Source organism: Episyrphus balteatus, chromosome 3 (assembly GCF_945859705.1).
Source record: "Episyrphus balteatus chromosome 3, idEpiBalt1.1, whole genome shotgun sequence".
Classification (NCBI taxonomy): Eukaryota; Metazoa; Arthropoda; class Insecta; order Diptera; family Syrphidae; genus Episyrphus; species Episyrphus balteatus.
This window is the reverse complement of record NC_079136.1, coordinates 42213269-42234469: the sequence shown is the minus strand read 5'-3', so window position 1 is coordinate 42234469 and position 21201 is coordinate 42213269. Positions and strand designations below refer to the sequence as shown.

The 21201-nt window shown below is 28.8% G+C and overlaps 1 protein-coding gene across 1 annotated transcript in view; it reads left to right on the top strand.

The window, feature by feature from the left end:
* The first annotated feature begins 13834 nt into the window (after nucleotides 1-13834).
* LOC129915524 (5-hydroxytryptamine receptor 1) overlaps nucleotides 13835-21201 on the top strand; it is a 68543-nt gene continuing 61176 nt past the window's right edge. The window contains exon 1 of the mRNA XM_055995104.1: nucleotides 13835-13876. The gene's annotated coding sequence lies outside the window, so the exon portion shown is untranslated. The remainder of the gene's footprint in view (nucleotides 13877-21201) is intronic.

The following is a 21201-nucleotide window of genomic DNA, read 5'->3' as shown; positions in this document are numbered from 1 at the left end:
TGATGTGTTTTAGAAATATGAATTGAACCTTCAAGGCTTCGATAACCTCTTCATCGACAGTCCATCAAAAATAACAATTTCCTAACTTCGTTGATCACAAACTTTATCGAGTAAAAAGTAATTATTTTCGGCTAGGCCTCTTTTTTTTTCAACTAGATGTCCGCACGAAAACGCTGCATATCCTATAATCAACGGCTTAGTAAGACGCTTCTAACGATACCTCATTTATTAAATTATGATAAGTTCTTTAGAAGTTATGAAGGAATATAGATACATGAAGGAATATACATACTTCCTTAAAAAAGGATTTAAACATTACGTTTTTTTTTTTTGCTAGACTGCCCTTTGTTACCTTCATGAAACTTGGCAAAAAGTTTGCTTTTGGAATAGTGTCCAAGATCCAAAAGAGTCTATACAAAAATTTGTTAGGAAGGGTGTTTTATGCGATAGGAAGGGGGTGATGCGTGAAGGATAGTTAACAAAACAGTGAAAAAATTGGCTGTGAAATGAAATCAAGTCATTACAATTACTTTAAGGAAGAGGTTTTTGATGAAGCAGTATAAAAAACTTGATACATTTTTTTAAAATATTTTTTTTTTTAAAAGGGTGTTTTTTTTTGGGGGGGGGACTCTGTTATGAGTGAAAAAGGTTTGATAGCAGCAACTGACATAATTTTTTTTTTATTTTTTTAACTTGGTGCAAAAGTTTCAGTTGTTATTAAAACTAAGAATCTATAGACTCTACAAAATTATTTTGAGTGAAAGGGTGTTTTTTTTTTTTGAGAAAAGTTAAAATTCAGATTTAGTACCAAACCTGTGACAAAAATGATACTCGAATGAAATTTCTAAAAATGTTTCACGAAAAAACCAAAAATCTTAGCAGTCTATAAAAATATTTTTGATGAAAGGGTGTTTTTTTTTTTTTTGGAAAGTAAGGAAAATCCACAGTAAGTCCGATAAGATCAATGGTCTAAAAAGTACCATTAAAAACTTTATTAAATATGTTGTCTTTAACATGGGAATTACGAATCAAATTAGTCTATTCAATTATCTCATGTAAAAGGGTGTTTTTTACATGTTGAGAAAATTTAGGGTTATTGCAAAAATTAAGTATGTAATATTAATGGTACTATTGAAAGTCAATAATAATGTTGCATTTGAAATTGAAACCAAGAATCTAAAGTGTCTTTAATAAAACCTACAAATATATATGAAACCTGGATATGTTGGAGTAATAAATCATTTTTATCAAAAAAAACAAAACCGACTTCCATGATTCAAAATGGGGCTTTATGGTTTTTTAATAGTTCCTATCCCTTTAACTGAACGAAATTGAAATGGGACCACACTGCAGCCACTAGCTTTCTAATACAAAAAGAATTATCAAGACTGATTGACTCTGTCTAAAGTTATGCGGTAACAAACATAATGACAGTGCCGGGGATGACAGCGACATGTCGCGACAGTGCCAGCACAAAAAAAAAAGTTGTATGTACCAGGAACCAGACCTATCTTTCTATATGGTTTTGGACCCGCTGAATCCGAATTTCAAGTCCGTTTTGCCCGGTCACCCTCCAGTTTTGAGAAAAATGCAAAAAAGACCCCAACAAGGTAAAAAAACTTCCTTTTTTTTGAGTTTTTTGCACTCAAAAACATATAGAAAGTAGGTCTAGTTCCCGGTAGGTACATGACTTTTTTTTTGTGTGCCGGTGTTTTTGCAACAAAATAAAATTTTCTTTTTCCATAACCCATATCTGATTTTTGTATGAAAATTCAATGTTTCGAAACCTTTCTTAATTTCATGTGCATTTTCCAATTGCTGCGATATTGATGGTTAGAGACAAAAAGACCCTTTTCCATTTAAATTTATCTCAGCGTCAAAGTGGTCCTATAGAACTTTTAAAAAAAGTAAATTTAAGCTGCATAAACAAGTTATCGGATATAGTATAGTGGTAAGTAAAAGGTCTAGAAAAAGAATCGGAAAAATTTCGAAAAAAAAATTTGCTTCGGTATTCATTAAGATTGATAAGAACACGTTGCTTGAACATTTTGTTATACAAATATCTGTGAAATAAAAAGTTCGAGCTTTAAAATAATTCTTTTAAATTCCAATACGACCATTTTTAACCTCAAAAAATTTGGATTTTTTTGTATCCCTTAATTGTTTCCGCTAGTGTCAGTTCGTCAGTATTGGGCAACTTTGTGATTAAAGTTGCCCAATACTGACTTTATGTAGTACGTTAATTTACATTGTAGTAAAAGGTCTATATTTTTGTTGCTTTGTTGTTGATCTTATCAAACTAATAACCTTATGGGTCGTGGGCCGTAAAGACAGATTGACGAAATTGAATTTAATAGAAAAAACCTGAACACATTCAATTTTTGCATGTGTTTCTATAATTTAGCAAAAATTTCGAATTAAAAAATCTTTTCCACTTTTGTTCACCTTAAAAATCATTACGATTTTTTTCTTATACAAATAAAAAATCCGAACAATGTAATAATTTTTATATTCGATTTATTTTTTCTGCTAATAAAACTCCACTTTCTTAAGTTTTCCATTTTCCATAATGAACTCTAAAGAATTTCTTCTTATTTTTATTTAATTGAATCGTAAAAAACTTAAAAACTTCCATATTTCAATAATGACTTCATTACAATCTAATAAAAACAAAATTGAGTCCCTATTTTTATCGTTCATCAAAATAAACGAACATAAAAAAACGAGTATAATAAAATTTAAATTTTCTTCCAAAGAAAAAAAAAAAATAATAAAAACTTTTATTTATAATCCAATTTTCTGTTTTATTTTTATATCAAGGATATAAAAAAACTAAAAGTTTTTAATGCAAAAAAAAAAATCCTGAATAATGCGATCTTTGCTTCTTCACCTCAATCCTCAATCCATGATGGGATTAATTTTAATGCTTATAATAGTAATACTCATGGCAGCACAGTACTCAACTCCGACAAGGATACGAATGCTTAAGCTTATAGCTATTTTTCATTACAGAAGAGTTTTTTTTTTTTTTTGGAATTTTATTTTGCACAAGCTTTGTGTAATTTATTTTAATTATCCTTTCAGTCGAATGACAAAATCAATAAATCAGCTATGGGTACGGTGACCATATTTCTACGGGAAAAACCCGGGACAAATAAAAAATTCGTTGGATTGTTTTGAAAACATTGGTTTTTCAAAAAAAAGTGAATAATAAAATGAGTTTTCATAATTTTTCCTTATTTTGATATCAAGATTTCTTAAACTATTTTATGGGAACATTTTCGTTGAAATCATTTTAGTCGTTTACGAGGAAGTCAGAAATCAAGAAAACGGGTTTATAATAGGTACCTACTGTAGGGTAAAGTCGGGTGATATGGCACCACGGGTGATATGGCACCCTTTCAATATCTCCCACTTAATTACTTCTTTTCAAAGCAAAAAGAGCAAAATAGAATTCAGTCTGACGTATGCATTCGGATCCGCAGTAGCCATTGCCACTTAAATTTAAAAAATGGACAAACAAAAAAATGAGTTCAATTTGAGCGAAAAGTTTTTTTGTGTAAAATTGTTGTACGTGTGGTTCCAAAAGTATTTGACGCCGAGGGTTCATTTTAACACAAAAATAACGGTAACGGTCGTATTTTTGTGTTTGCTCATTGCCATAACTAAGCAAACGTGATTATTCGTGTCATTTGAAGAAAACAGAAGTGTAGTCAAATGGGGGATATGGCACCCAAGAACTTCGGGATATATGGCACCGGTGCCATTTCCCCCGCATCTACTTTTGAACCTATTTATTTTTCAACTGACAATTGCATTTACAAAAAACTTCAGCAAACCAGGCCAAGTGGACTCAAACCCAGATCACAGCAGCCGTTGGAGCTGCTGAATGTAAAAAAAAAAGCAGGACCTAAGCATTTTGCGATTCCCTTCACACGTCACTACATTAAGAAGGCTTCTTAAATGACCAGAACCTAAAAGTTTGCCAAATAGCTTTCAGATTGACTGAAAAGTGCGGAATAAGGCAGTAATCATAATTTCACTTTTGGTCTCATGATTCGTGTACGTCTTTCAACAACACATGCAACAAGTTTTACAAAAAAATATCAAGAAGAAATAGGGTGCCATATCACCCTCGATAAGGTGCCATATCACCCTCCATTTTTTCAATCATGTTTTTTTTAATGCTTTTCATTTTTGCAAAAAATAACAAAAAATTATCTTTGAATTACACTTATGTACCTATTTGGCATTTAAGAAATAGTTTTAAAATAAACCTGCCTTTGTTTGAAATAGATATCTTCTTTATTTCTCAAGTAATAACGAAAAACAAAAATGGGTGCCATATCCCCCGACTTTACCCTATATAACTTTTTAAAAAATATTTTTTTAATCAAAAAAGTGAGAGCTGTCTTATAACATTTTAATTTTATTTTACTTAAATGATTTTTAAATTTTGTAATATCCAATTCAACATTTAATATGTGCTTAAAACTCTTGAAACTAAGCGGATTCTTTCCTCGTTCATATGTTCATTCGAAAAAAACTTTTTCTGATGTAGCTTTTCAACCTGACAAAAACAAGCAAAAACTAAATAATTGAAGAAAAAGATTAAAAAACTATTGTTTTATACAAAAAATTAAAAAAAACTTGTATTTACCAACCACTGTTTTCTTGTTAACAGTATAAAGTATTTAAAATTTTGAATACAAAAATCAGAGAATGTAGAAATACGGGACAATCACGGGACAAATTACAAAATACGGGACACTTATACGTCCCAGGTTTCTTAAATAAAAACCCGGGACAAGCTATAGAAATACGGGACAGTCCCGGGTAAACCGGGACGGATGGTCACCGTAGCTATGGGAGAGGTAATGTAATGTAATTCGATGTAACTTCAAACACGAGCAACTATAGCATACTAAACTTATATGAGAATTACTCTCTTAATTAGTTTGGTAACTGAATTTTCCGTCGCAATAATTAAACTGATTTATTTTAATTTGATACTTATGGTTTTATGGCTGTGAATAGTAACTAATTTTATAAACTAGGTAAATCGGTGGCGGCGGTATGGTTACCACTGTTAGTTTTATGACTCAAGTCGACTTATGTCTTTATATGTATTTAGAGTTGAAATTAAAATATCTATAAACGTAAAAGACCTTTACATTGTCTCATTTGTGTCATAGGAGGGTAACAATAATATTTTTCTTGTGGGGATTGGCCTTCTCTCTAAATCGGTGGTAAAAGCAATAAAAGTCTCTTGGCGCCTGTTCTCCATTTAGAGTTTATCATTATTTTTGTCGTGGTTAATGAACATCAAAAAAGTTTCATCATTCCCCGTCAACACTTTTATTGCCACGTCACCAAAGACGTTTGGTGATAAAATTCGAATGGTACTTAATACGACACCCTAAAGAAAAACCGATGATGATGCTTTTACAATATATAGAAAAGTTTTGCTTATCAAAATCACTTTTTTTTCTACTTAAGCTAAAAGCCATAAAAACATACTTTTACATTCTGTTATTTCCCATCGTTTGTGTTAAGTTAATGTCTAAACTTTTGTATAAGATAGGAAGAGTTTATATATCTATAGCTATATGAAAATACCAAAATTTTGATTTCTTCAGTCAAACTTCCTTTTAATTTTTACAAGGGTTTTTTGGTATCAATATAATTTTCATGTCAAAGTAGAAGTACAAATAAATATGAGGAACAAAATTGGATGAGTAAAAAAAACATTTTTTAATATGAGGACCTACTGGGCCAGTTACTTAAGACAAAAAATTAGTTAAAAGGTTGCAGCTGTAAAAAAAAAAAACAATTTTTCAAACTGAAGAGTGAATGAACAAAATTCCACTTTTCATGTTTTCCATTTTTTTTTTTTTTTTTGAAATGCGGAAAACTTAAAAATTAGTATATGAACACACTAACAAATATGGAAAATTTAATATTTCAAAAACTAGAGCTAATAGAATATATGATATTTGAGCTTTCTGAATACAAATCCATAAAATTACATACATATAAATCTTTCTGGTAAATTTTAAATAATTGAAAATTGTTGGCCAGTGTATTCTACCTTGTGTTTTTTTTTCACTACGATCGATGAGCCTTTTAAAAAAATTGAAAAAAGTCTGAAAAAAAAATCATGTGTGCAATTCACACGTGGTTGAGGTGAAACCTTAAAAATCATTTAAAAAAAATCGAAAAAATATAACTTTTTCTGTATTCCATCAATTTTTTTATTTAAAAAACCTACAATAAATTTTATACCATCTGAAAGCTTATTGTTTCAGCTCAAAATATTTATATCGACCATGTCTATACAACATCTACAAAAAGAGCTAGAATTTTTTTAACACAATTAGAGCACACAATTGTAGAGCACGTACCGTTATGTGTGATATATTAAATGAAACGTAATATTATCAGCAAGCGTATTAAAGTTAAATAAATTTGTTATGTGCTCTAGATCAAAAGATATAACGTGTTTAGAAATTGAACATCTTATCACCGTTATCTCAGAATTTTGAATATGAAATTAATTGAAATTTTGCAAAAATCATAATTTATTTAATTACCTATCTACTGTATAAATTTTATTCATCTATTTATTAAAACAAAAAAGTTATAATCAATTGATTTTTCGTGTCGCTTTTTCGTTTCATCTTGTTTCAAATCACTACGATACTAAAGAAGTTTTCACTTCAAAAAAAGTTTTTTTTTCGCACAAAGTAGTAAAAATACTAGTAATAAATAAGTAGTAAAAATAGGACTGGAATCGGCTTATGTGATTTATTTTATTTGGTATTGTACATTCAAATCTAAAAAAAAATAAAAATACCTACATATGTAGGGGAAGTGGGGGCCAGATCGCCCCTTTAGTGTTTAATCGTCTTAAAAACCAATAAAAAACATCTTTTAATTAAAATAAACTATTTATTCATTAATATTGATCTTTTTTGTAGGAAATCTGATCATTAAAAAAAAAAAAATAAAAAAAATACTAAACAAAAGATAATAAGTTTTTAAAAAACATCTAACAAAAAACGGTCTTGCCCCCACATGAGGCCCTATCAACTTCTATTCACAATAAAACCGTTTTTATCTTAAAATATGGAATCTTTTTAAATAACCACAAACGTATGCTATATTTTTATCGGTTCCCAACTTTTATTACAAAAAAAAAGAAATAGTTAAAACTTTTAAATATTTCATTTATAAAAAGTACAAATTTCTTTTCACACGAAACATGATGATTTGATGAAAAATCACAAAATTTACTATTCAGGATTTCAACCAAACTTGCTCATACTTACAGACATAATCGATCTTACCAGAATGCATATATTTTATATTACAAGTCCTGCCAATTTAATTTTTTTTTTATACTACATAGTACAAAAACGGTCTTGCCCCACTGTAGGGGAACATACAAATTTTATTTTTTTTTTCTCACTATGAAATTTCATTAACTTTTATTCGCTCTACAAGCCAAAACATTCATTTCATAATACAATATTTTTTTCGATTCGATTAATTCCGTAAATCCTAAAGTGTTTCATTATAAACCAACACAAAAATCAAATTTCGCAAGCATTTTGGCATAAACGGACCACTGTGTGTAACCCAAAAAAATCATGCATGATAAATAATAATAATAAAAGGAATCCAGACAAATAAGCTTTATAAAATACTTTTATTCAGCTTTTTAGACAAAATATCCTAACTGCCATCATAAAGTTTTAAATTTATACGTAAAACTTGAAAACAACCTTTAAAGAATTTTCATACACATCCATGCAATACAAATAAAATGCACGACTGGGTCGCACGAACTTGCTCATAGAGTTAAAGTTTAAGACTTTTTATATAGAAATTTGGAAAAAATAAAATAAAATTCGTTTAAAAAAAAAAAAATAAAATAAAATCTGAAATTAAATTGCCCTCCAAAACAAGTATGCAGTTTTGATTGATATATTAAGATGCATTTTTAGAAAAAAAAATTTCAAAATCGTTAGAGCCGTTTTTTAAAAAGCTAATTTTTTATAAATAATTTTTTGGAAAAAAAAGTTTAAAAATAAAATTGGTATGCCATTCTGTAGAAATCACTAATCAACATCTGAAAACAAAATTTCAAAAATATTCAATGTCCCGTTTTCGAAAATTTGATTTTTCAAAAAAAAAAATTCATATTTTCTTTAAAAATCCAAAAATTATTTTTTTTTTCAAAATTTTATTTTTGGCTTATATTTAAATTATATAAATGCTTCTTCACAAAAAGTTTCGTTGAAATCGAATAAGCAGTTTCGGAGATAATAGGATTTGAAAAAAAAAAACGGTTCTATGGCAGGTACCGTTAATAATGATTTTCAGAAAAAAAATTGTTCATTGAAAGATAGACCTTAGCTTAAAACTAACATTTGAATTTTGTAAACAAAATCGTTGGAGCCATTTTTGAGATATTTCAATTTTACTAAAATCGGTATATGACAAGTACCGTTATTTTTGGTCCAAAAAAATTAATTCCAAAAATCCCTCTGGAGAGTCGCCAAATAACGCTACATACCAAGTTGGACATTAATCGGTCCATCCGTTTAGGCTGTAGCTCCTTATACAGACAGACAGACAGAAAGACAGACGGACTTCCGGGACCCACTTTTTTGGCATTGTCTACCATCGTAATGTCATGAAAAAATGTTATCTCATTTATTTTTTGTACGAATGCATAACTTGATATATAGTACCTATATCGCAAGTAAAAAGAGAGTGTTATTGAACTAGAATTTATTTTTCAACTGAAACATATTTATATCTATGTCCCGGAAGTGGATAGGTATATTTTTTCACTCCACATACATTCGAAGAAAAATAATAATATCCTTTAACGTAAAGCCAACGAGGCAGTTTGTAATAAAACTGAAAATTCTTCCGAAAGGTATAATAAAGTATTTGAATTATGGAATAACAACGAATATTTTTATTTATTTTTCTGTAAATATTACCTGAATATGCTAAAAGTACATTTTTTGTTTACCAGGAACAAAATTATTTGACGTCGTTGTTGGAACTTATAGAGTACAAAAAATCAATCATAAAATGTTAATTGATTTTTTATATTACAAAAAAAAAATTTAGGTACCTCCTGCCAAATGCAATAATACCTTAGGATGGAATGTATTTTGTTTTTTTGAATGATTCATTGAATGAAAAATGAGTTCAAAGGATTCCACACAAAAAACAACAACAACAAAAACAACTGTGTGCTGGTATTTACCAGATTTATTGCTGAAAGCTTTATTCATAGCCATAATGTTGATTTATTTTTTAACGAAACGGAGGCTGATTTTCTGATTTATTATAATACTTTGAGCTTTTTAGGTAAAAATGGTTGATATGATTTTATTTTATTTTTTTTTTTTTGTCATATTAAAAGATCATTTTAGCAAAAGATGTCAGGAGATTTGGTGATTTTATAGATTGATTGGAATATTCATTCAAGCGTGGTTTGATTTTAAATGACAAATTTTTGAGCATGGGTTATTTTCTCCATCAATATGGATTGATTGTATTTATCCTTAAAATCCAATCAATCTCAATGAGAGTGAAAGGTGCTATTGGCGTTGTTCCTTATTTTGCATTGTTTTGTTTAAAATCCATTTGAATTTTCTTTAATTCCGTAGGAGTTTTGCATCGTCACTTGTGGGATATTTGTTAAAGAAATTTCCTCCATTCCAGTTCTTTTTATTAAAATCACTATTTAATATCAACTTTACTTTGTCACTGCTCCTTTAAGCTTTATTATTGACTCAACATTTTCAATTAACAAAAAACCATCACTCCATATAAAAGCAAATCCAATAATCACAAATAATTGTTCAAAAAAATAAATTAAAAAGCATAATGAAGTTATACCATTCAAAGTTAATTATAATAAAATGCATTCCTCGACGTATAATTAACTGATTTATTTTATTATTATTTAGCTACCACTTAAATGAACCATAATCTCTCAGCAAAGTACATTCCACAGAAAACCACTAAAATATGCTGTTAATAATAAAGATTTATTCATCATCCCCTTTAAAAGAGGTCTTTTGGAATTCCTTTCGTTTAACCGTTTTGTGTACTTACTTTGCATCAATTAAAATCATTCAAATGAAAAGTATGAGTTGATTTAATTTTGTGCCTGAAGGTAAATATTTTGTTAATGCGTTTATTTAAATAAAAAAGAGGTTGTCTGTAAAGCCGGTTTACGGACGATGATTTTACGTGATAACGTCGTCAGAAAACAGGTTGTGTGCTTTTTTTTAAAATGAGTCAATTGAAGAGTTTGCTTTTTTCAAACAATCATAATTTACAAAAAAAAGCTAAAAAAAAAAAATACCTTTTTTATTTTCTCATTATATTAATTTTTTTATTTTAAAAGCTTACAAAAAAAATTATGCAATTTAAAAACCAATTATTTCTTCTTAAGAATAAAAGCATTTTTAAATTTTTACAATGCGCAAAAAGTATAAAAATAATTTATTGAAAATTTTCATAAAAAAAAAAGCACAAAAACATGAATTTTTATCTTCTCAGGTCATTAATTCAATTTTTTTCCCTAACCACCTATACAAAATTGTATACCATCTGAAAGCTTATGTTCTTAGCTCAAAATATATATATGAATCAGGTCTATGAGACATCTACAAAAAGAGCTAGAATTTTTTGAACTCGATTAAATTTCATTAAAAAAAGCAAAAAAAACATTTTTGTTTTTATGTTCTCAGGCTATGGAATCAATTTTTTTGTTTGACAACCTATAAAAAATATATACCATGTGAAAGCTTATTATTTCACCTTTCACATGACGTAACAATCTCATTTCAAAGATGCCTACAAGAGAAGTTAGAATTTTTTAAAGACAACCATGTCGAATTTCCAGACTGAGATTATGGTACTTCCCACACTGGTGGCTGTTCGGGGGGCAACAGATCTCCACTGGTGTTTTGAGGTTTTTCGCAAGTTTCTTGGTTTAACATTGTGTAGCTTGTAGTAAGTCTACCGTTATCTGTGATATACTAAATGAAAGGTAATTGTATATCAGGATGCTCATAAAAGTTTAATAAAATTTCTATCTGCTGTTGGTCAAAAGTTATAACCTGTTGAATTTTAAAATTTTATTTTACCGTTATCTTAAAATTGTGTTTACGAAAATGATTGAAACGCACACACTTAGTCATGGTCATGGTCTATCATTACTCTCTATACTTTATTCCTGTATCTATTAAAGAGAAAAAGATAAAAATAAAAAACGATGATTATCGGTTAAAAACGGTTAAAAAAACGTGTTTTTTTTTTAACTTGTTTCTTCTGTTATTCAGTCAAAACTTACTAAACGATTCCAAGTTTTTGCACATGTATGCATAAGGCCAAAACCTAAATGTCATATAAGTTTTAGATTTTTTGAACGCTCCAAAAAAAGCTAAAAATCAAAAATTACTTAAAAATACCCCTAAAAAACAAGGTGTTTTTCAAAAATTCATATTTCGAAACGCAGAGCGTTGGAAAAAAATCCTAATTTATTTTCCTCATCTTTCACCTGGCACCTTTAGAATTGACAAAAAAAATTTTCTTTACCCAAAATTATCATTTTGTCATAGCTCCAACACGTGTACAACGTTCAAACAAAACGTTATAGCTTAGTTTCAAAATTTTTTAGAATTTTTTCTTAAATGCAATTATTCTTAAATTAATCTCATCTATCTATAGCAAAAAAATCAATTCTCTACAACTTCGCGTTTAGATTTTAGCCCAAATTTCATCTTTCCGTTTTACCCCTGTTTACCCTATTAAATGACGGAATTTTTAAAAATCCTTCATTTGGATTAAGCTTTAGGTTATTATCTTTCAAATAAGCTATAGAAGATTTTTGTATCTCTAATAGTTTATTTTTAATTTTTAATTGAAATTTTTTGCCGCACTGCGAAAGTGCGAGAGTGTAACATTAGAAAATGGCGTCACTTTTTTGTGGTGGCTGCCATGGTTCATCGATTTATAAGACGTTATCACGTCAAAAAAAAAAATCTGCCAAATAAATAAAATTGAGTTAAGGAAGATTTCCAGTCTGTTGGTTGGTGGATGGTGAACATTTGGACATGTGAAGGCTTGAAATAACGGATCAAATAAAAACTTATGTTTTAAAGAACTATTATTTGATTCAGATGCTTGCACTTAATTTTTTAAATATTGAAGAATTGTTAATATTTTTTTTAGGATTGTTAATGAATTATTCTAAGAGCAAAAGACTAGAATTCAACAATTTTAACGGGTACAAGACAAAATGTAGCCGGTTATTATTTTCTTGAAACTGAACGCACTTCGTTGCTTTTTTCTAGCAGTTGCTTTGTTCCATTTCGAGGTATGATATTTTTTTATGCTACCACTTAGGATGATTTCGTAAATTGAAAAAATTCAAAGATTATAATAAAATTGATGGAAAATATCAGGATAATTGCAAATATGGTAAACATACGATAAATGAAACTTAATAAAAAATAAAATGCACGACTAGGTCGCACGTACTTGCTCTTATAGTAAAAATTGCTCTTATCTTAATGCTTTTATTAAAAAATTTCCGATAATTAAAAAAAAAAACATAAAATTTGTTTTTATAACTAATGAATGGGTACCGTTTTTAATGATTTTGATAAAAAACAAATATGATTTCTTGAATGAAAAGAAATTTTAAGAAACAAATTTTTGAAAATCGTTAAAACCGTTTTTTAAAAAAATAATTTTTTATATACCTATTAAAATTTTCTAACATTTTTCAAAAAAAAAAAGTTGTATGGCATTTTGAAGAAATAATTAATTTGCACATAAAAACGAAAATTCAAAATTTTTCACTAACCCGTTTTAAAAACTTGAATTTAAAAAAAAAAAAAAAATTTGAAATATATCAAAAATGTGTTTTTTGAAATTTTTCTAAAGTTTTAATTTTACCTTTACTTAAATGCTTTTGTATAGAAATTTTCGTTGAAATCGGGGTACTCTTGTACGATATATTCAGAAAAAAAAAAAAAAAAAAACGTCCAATGGCAGGTACCGTTAATAACGGTACAAGAAATATTATTTTTATTTTAGTATTTGTTATTTTTGATTAAAATAACAAATCGACGGTTAAATTTCATAACCTCGTAAGTCGTTTTTGCCTTTTTTTAGAAATCGAAAAAAACTCTTAAAACAATTTTAAACAAAGTTATTTTAAAAACCCAAACCAACTATTTTTTTATTAGGTACCTACTTTCATTTTTTTTTTAATTTTACGAGCTTTTTCGATTTCTAAAAGAAAAGGCAAAAACGACTTACGAGGTATGAAGTTGAAATATAAAAACATCAAGAAAAACATGTGCAAGTTTTAAGTTCTAAAGTGCATGACAAGAAAACTTTGTAGGACAATTTTTTGTAAAATAGCCTCATGTACAATTTTGTAGAACATAATTTTTTTCTAAAACCTACCGTTTTTAAAATAAAAAATGTTGTGACCTTTGACCCGACTAGCGGACAAAGGAAACTTCAGGACTTTTCACAGATTGTAAACCACCCTAACACCAAGCTGTATACCAAAAATCAGCATGTTACAAATTTTTTTCCTGGGCTAACATTCAGACCATTTTGTCTATAAAAGTGTATAAAAGTGTTAAAATGGTTAAATTAACAAAACTTTATATTATTTAATTTCATTGATTAAATTCCAATTGTCAATATTTATGTTTTAAAATCCTTATTGAAATTTTATGATTGAATAGTTGTATAAATATTTTGTTTTTTTTTTTTCAGAAATAAATCCTTCATCAGCAATTAGTTGTTTTAAAAGGTAAGCCATCACATATTTCAACAAAAATTTAAAATTATCCATAAGTTGAATATTCAAAAAACAAAAAAAAACAACATGCATAAATGCAATATTTTGCTTGAATATTGAATTTCATTAAATTGAAATTAAAATTTCATTGAAATAGACAATAACTATAACCATGTGAGCTATAAGCTGATGGCAGAGTATAACATTTATTTGACTGTTAAAATTTCACTAGCACCCAGCAAAATACATTGATATTTGATATCTTTTGTTTGATATTTAATTCCAAAATCAAACTATTCCTCCATTTCGAAATAATGTTTTCGCACTAAAAAATGATGAAATATAAAAGCATTTGAGACAATTTTGGATTGTTAATTTTTGCTTCTCTGGTATAGTTTTTAAAATCTATGCTCGAAATAAATTTCCTATTTAAAATGTTGTTTTCAATCTGCTAGATCCTAGAAATGAATTTAGGTACTTAATGTGTAAATTTGAGTTTGAAATTAAATTATAAATTATCCTGACCAGGAACGAACACAAACAAAAGCGTTTTATTGGATGTTGTTTTCTGGCATAATCCATCAACTATACGTTCCAGAAATTGAGATAAATGAAATTGAAAACAAAGTGAAATTTTTTTCAATGGCCTGGTATTTGGATGAATTTTGTTTTTCGAAATAATTTTCAGTGATATCAAACCAGTTTAGTTTGTGATGGTCATATATGGGTGATCCAGCCGTTTGCAGCAATCCCATTCAAAAAACAGAAATGGCTAAATATTTTTCGCACTTGTGGAATTCACCTTTTGATGAACACTCAGAGTAAATGGGCGGTTACCACGCCCCTTGTCTAAAGTTCTCAAATTTTAAATTTTTTCTTTTGTTTAAACTACTGGGTCTACCATTCTACCAAATTTTAAGGTTCTACGACAGTTACAAATGCTTGATGAAAATTCAGCAGAAATGGGCGGTTGCCACGCCCCCTATCCAAAATTCTCAAATTTTAAATTTTTTCCTTGGTATAACTTACTAGCTTTACCATTCTACCAAGTTTCAAGATTCTACACTAGTCAGAAGTGCTCTAAAAAATTTGATAAAATTTAGTAAAAATGTTCGGTTACCACGCCCCCTGGCCAAAATTCTCAAATTAAAAAATTTTCCCTTTGTATAAAAAACCAGCTCTATCAATCTACCAAGTTTCAAGATTCTACGATAGTTAGAAGTGCTCTTAAATATTTGATGACCATTCAGCGAAAATGGGCGGTTACCACGCCCCCTGAATTGAAAATCTCAGATTTTCGCTTTTTTCCTTTGTATGCACCTCAGCCCCCATCACTGTGCCAAATTACAAGTTTCTACGATATCTGGAAGTTCTCCATAATTTTGATGATCTGTCAGTGAGTGAATCAGTCAGTCAGTCAGTCAGTTACGGTTTTTGAGATTTTCGAAGCCCTATATCTCAGAAACTACTCGTCCTAGGTAAGGAGTTTGTTTTTTATTAGTTCAACAAATGGAGCGACTACCGTGCCCCTTGATCTCGACTTCTACTCATCCTAGGTAAAAGATAAAGAGAGTTCTTCAAACAAAAGACACGTAATTAAATTGTTAACGTTTTTTTATATTACCAACTTTTACCTATAGGATGATAAGATATTTAATAAAAATTAAAATCCAAGATGGCGGATAAAAGGTGAATTTCACGAGTGCAAAGAATCAGGGCGAAGATACAACTCAGACAACTCTCTATTGAATGAGAAAAAATAATGTTAGAGTGGTACCAACTGCTTTGTCAAATTATAAATGCACTGGAGTAGTAGTCTTAGATAAAAAAAAAATCTCCGTATGTTCATCTGTTTCCTCATAACTTCTAGACTACTTGCCACAATTGAACAAATGATGTTTCGTTGGAAGCGTTGTGATTGTACTCTGGTTCTAGACAGTCTAAAGCCACATTTATCCATTATAAAAGGCGTCCTCTCCAAAAGCAAAAGTCATGAACTAAAAAAATTTCTTCTTGGACAGTTACTCTGCAAACTCATTCATGAAACTATTAGAAAGTAGACAATTTAACGATATTGAATTAAAACTTAATGAAAAATCTAAAACTGTTGTCATTTAACGTGGATTGGTACTAAATAACTCCAAATAAATTCATTCGAGCAAATAAATCCAATTTCGTTTCGAAATAATATTACTTTGAGACTACAAAAAAAAGTAACACCATTACTTCTCACACATACATTTCCACCAATGTGAATATATGAATGAATAGATGGAAGAAAAAAAAGAAAAACTATCTAAGAAGGCAATTCCCATTCGAGCTTGAAACTAATCTCATCTTCACAGAGATAGGATTCACGGATGTGATGAGTCAATTTAATTGTATTCCTTAACTTTTTTTCTGTTAACTCATGCCGAATTTCATTGTTATACGCCTCGATGTTATCTCATGTTCAATATTTTTTTTTCTTTCGTCTTTGAATTTATTTTCTAGTAATTGGGGTAGTCTTAAATATTCAGAGAATTTTTGTAGCATAGAAAATTCGATATTCAATATATCGAAAAAGGGAAAGGAAGCTTATAGAAATACATACTAGTTGATAGTAGAAAAAAAAATTAAGGACGAAAATTCCATTAACTTGTCAGTCATTGTTGCTTAAATAAACTGCTTCAATAACCACAGTAAAATATAATTAATGAGAGACACATAAGTTATTTTCTAATTCCCCAATCTCCATATCAATTCTTTCTATTCTATGTTCGAAGAATATCGCAAAATTTAGAATAATGCTAATGCTTTATTATGCAATGTGTCCTTGCCGGAACTTCGTAGATAAATTAAATTAAAATCTTGTCAAGAGTCAAATTTCGAATTGTCAGAGGTCAAAAGTGGTGGAATTTAATTATGTATAGTTTGAATTTATTTTATTTGCGGTTGGATTTGTGCGGAAGCGAGGTAAGGGCAGAAATTTTCAATTAACTAATTGATAATAGTTGTGGGTATGGTAAATTAGTTTTCCAAAAACTTCAAAATTCTAATGAAAAGAAAAATCAATAGGAAAAGTTGAAAACCAATAAATTTAATGCAAGAAGCGGTTAGAACTTTTGGATAGTGAATAATGACTTAACACATCAAAATAGACAAGTGATATTAAGAACTCAAAACCATTTTGAGAACAGCTAACGTTTTGGAAGAAATTTCGATCGGCAAAGAAGTGTATCAAATAAACTATGTCTTTAATTCTTTATTAATGTTAAACATAGATTTTTCTCTCGGCTAGGAGTCTTAAGGTGACATTTAGAGATGTATGCCCCACAAACCAGAGTCTCCATATTTTGAAGAAGGGAACTTTGATTTTTGTGTTATCGAGTATTCAGCTACAACGAAATGAGACATATTGCCAAATTTGTCAGTGCGTTCAGATCAATCAACTTAAAACAGTCCTTAAGTACGAAAATAAGAACTTTATTGCTTTAAGAGCATTATAAAGTGGAACTCAGTGACTTTCCTTTCCACGCAGAAAGGAAAGGTTTTTAGCGGAGCAACAAAAATGTTTTGTTGACAAACAAAAGGTACATAGTCAAGAAAGCCTGATTTGGGCCTTATGGTTTTTAAGACATTGCCTAAACCAAAAATTATCAATTTTTTTTTTAAATCAATTATTTTTTGTACAATTAGTCCAGTCAAAAGGTGAATTCGTTCCCATTTTTGTATATTGCGACATTTACTAGAGTGATAAACAGTGTCAAAACTCAGCGGTGTAATAAACCCACTTTAAGTCTACACCTACAAAAAAACACCCTTTTAGTTGAAAACATGAGTAAGGACTTATTTTAATCGTATAATTCCCATTTCTTAGAGTAATTTTATTGATTTAATTTTAATAGCATTGGAATTAGAATCGAAAAATTACTGAAAAATATATAGGACAAGATTATATACAACAAGCATTTTTTTACTTCTTCGTTTATCTTCAATATCTCCCTCTCTTCGACGAAAAAAGAACCAAATTTTTTTTATAGACTCATTTGATCCTCGATTGTCATTTCAAAAGAAAAATTTTTTGACATGATAACGTGTTATAAATCGATGAACCATGGAAGCAACCACAAAAAAGTGACGCCATTTTCTCCCGTTCCACTCTCGCGGCAAAAATTTCAATTAAAAATTAAAAATAAACTATTAGAGATACAAAAATCTTCTATAGCTTATTTGAAAGATAATAACCTAAAGCTTAATCCAAATGAAGGATTTTTAAAAATTCCGTCATTTAATAGGGTAAACAGGGGTAAAACGGAAAGATGAGATTTGGGCTAAAATCTAAACGCGAAGTTCTAGAGAGTTGATTTTTTTGCTATAGATAGATGAGACTAATTTAAGAATGAAGAAAAAAAAATAACAAAAATAATAAAAAATTATTAAAATTATTTTTATTTTAAGTGGAGTGATTGAATATAATTCAATATAAGTTCAAGTGACCTCAACTCCAAAAATTAATAAAGCGTTTTATTAATTTTTGGAGTTGAGGTCACTTGAACTTATATTGAACTAATTTAAGAATAACTGCATTTAAGATAAAATTCTAAAAAATTTTGAAACTAAGCTATAACGTTTTGTTTGAACGTTGTACACGTGTTGGAGCTATGACAAAATGATGATTTTGGTAGGGAACATTTTTTTTTTGACAATTCTAAAGATGCCAAGTAAAAGATGAGGGAAACAAATTAGGAGTTTGATACGGATTTTTTTCCAACACTCTGCGTTTCGAAATATGAATTTTTGAAAAACACCTTGTTTTTTAGGGGTATTTTTGGGTAGTTTTTTTTTATCGTTCAAAAAATCTCAAACTTTTAGAACTTGTAGGTTTTGGCCTTATGAATACATGAGTAAAAAATTGGAATCGTTTAGTGAGTTTTGACTGAATAACGAAAGAAACAAGTTTTTAAAAAACACATTTTTTGACCGTTTTTAACCGATTTTCATCGTTTTTTATTTTTATCTTTTTTTCTTTAATAGATACAGGAATAAAATATAGAGAGTAATGATAGACCATGACCACGACTAAATGTGTGCGAAGTTTCAATCATTTTCGTAAACACAATTTTGAAATAACGGTAAAATAAAATTTTAGAATTCAACAAGTTATAACTTTTGACCAAGAGCAGATAGAAATTTGGTTAAACTTTTATGAGCATCCTGATATAATAACCTTTCATTTGGTATATCACACATAACGGTAGACTTACTACAAGCTACACAATGTTAAATCAAGAAACTTGCGAAAAACCTCAAAACACCAGTGGAGATCTGTTAGTTGCTCCCCGAACAGCCACCAGTGTGGGAAGTACCTTAATCTCAGTCTGGAAATTCGACATGGTTGACTTTAAAAAATTCTAACTTCTCTTGTAGGCATCTTTGAAATGAGATAGATACGTCATATGAAAGGTGAAATAATAAGCTTTCTCGTGGTATAAAATTTTGTATAGGTTGTCAAACAAAAAAATTGATTCCATAGCGTGAGGACATAAAAATAAATGTTTTTTTTTTGCTTTTTTTTAATGAAATTTGATCGAGTTCAAAAAATTCTAGCTCTTTTTGTAGATAACTCATAGACCTGATCGATATATGTATATATTTTGAGCTAAGACAATAAGCTTTCAGATGGTATAAAATTTTGTATAGGTTGTTTGGGAAAAATGGATAAAAATTCATGTTTTTTTTTACGAAAATGATTGTTTTCAATAAATTATTTTCATACTTTTTGCGCATTGTAAAAATTTAAAAATGGTTTTATTCTTAAGAAGAAATACTTGGCTTTTAAATTGCATAACTTTTTTTCTAAGCTTTTAAAATAAAAAAATTAATATAATTAGAAAATAAAAAAGGTATTTTTGTTTTTAGTTTTTTCTTGTAAATTATGATTGTTTGAAAAAAGTAAACGCTTCAATTGACTCATTTTAAACAAAAGCACGTTGACGTTTTGTATTATTAAGTTAAAATTAAAATTTTTATGATGGGAAGATATAAAAGGTAGATAGACTAGTAGATAGTGATAGCTATAAGTAATTTCTGATAAAAATAATCAAAAATACGAATCATTGCATAGTTAACACTTTACCTTCTCTTGTCTATTTCCATTAATCACCCTCAAGTATTTACTATACTTCTAATAAGATTATACCACTGAAAGTAGGTTAGTTATATTGTTAGAAAATAAAATCCTATATTATTGCTTAGCAAATAATATCGAAATGTCACGCAATCGACACAAAAGACTTACTTACCTACATTTATAAACAAAACCTATATCTATAGTTCATGATTATTAGAAATAACAACTTTGCAATACTTTGCAAGTAGATATGCTTCATTGTCGCAAAAAAGAATTAAATCCAAACAATCTTAGAACGTATACGTTATATGTACGTTATGTGGGTATGTAACGTATAGAATAATTATTTTACAATTTACAACACTATAGCTCAAAAATAGAAATTTCCTCTGCACTCTGCACAAACGTTAACCAAAACATTTCGAATAATGGAATAAATTTCAACAATTTGCATACAAAATGGTTTTTCTATTTTCTATTTTCTTTTTTTCTTTTTGTATTTTGTCGTTTTTCTCCTTTTTATATTGCTATTCCATTAGAAACTACACAAAGCGAATGAAGGAAATGCTCTTCCGCTAGGTTTTGTCACGTAAAATAAACACAAATGTGTGTGATGCGGGCAAAAATTCAGCTGCATGTCACTCTTCTATATTGATACCGCATGTATCGTTAGTTAGAGAGAGTGTATCGATATTGAATGGTGAAGTCTTTCGAAACTTGACATTTTTGGCCCAGTCCTCAGTGGGTTGGGAAACCATTTAACGTCATACTGTGTACCGTATGTGTAGTGTATAGTATTGATATTTGTATGTAAACTGCTATCTCTGACAATTCTGAATAAATGCCAATCAATGTTTATGTCAATTTCTATATAAGTTCAAAGCATATTTTAGTCGAGGGAAAAAAGAAGGAAATCAATATTGAATTCATTTTTATTTTACACATTCAGATTCTGGAATTTTCATCGAAAGACATACTTCTATTGACAAAAGAAAGAAAAAATAAATAAACAACAATTCCTGTATATTAAAATGTGAAGACTTAACTGGGCGTAAATGTTTTCCTTTTTTTTATTTTTAAAAGAAAACAAATACCGGGGATGACATTTATGCTGAGTTGATTTGGCACTATTAAACCTTATTGCATCGTTGACAAAAAATTCAATACACAATTTGATTTCAATATGAGATAAAAAATACTCAATGAAAGAAGGGAAGAAGTTCAA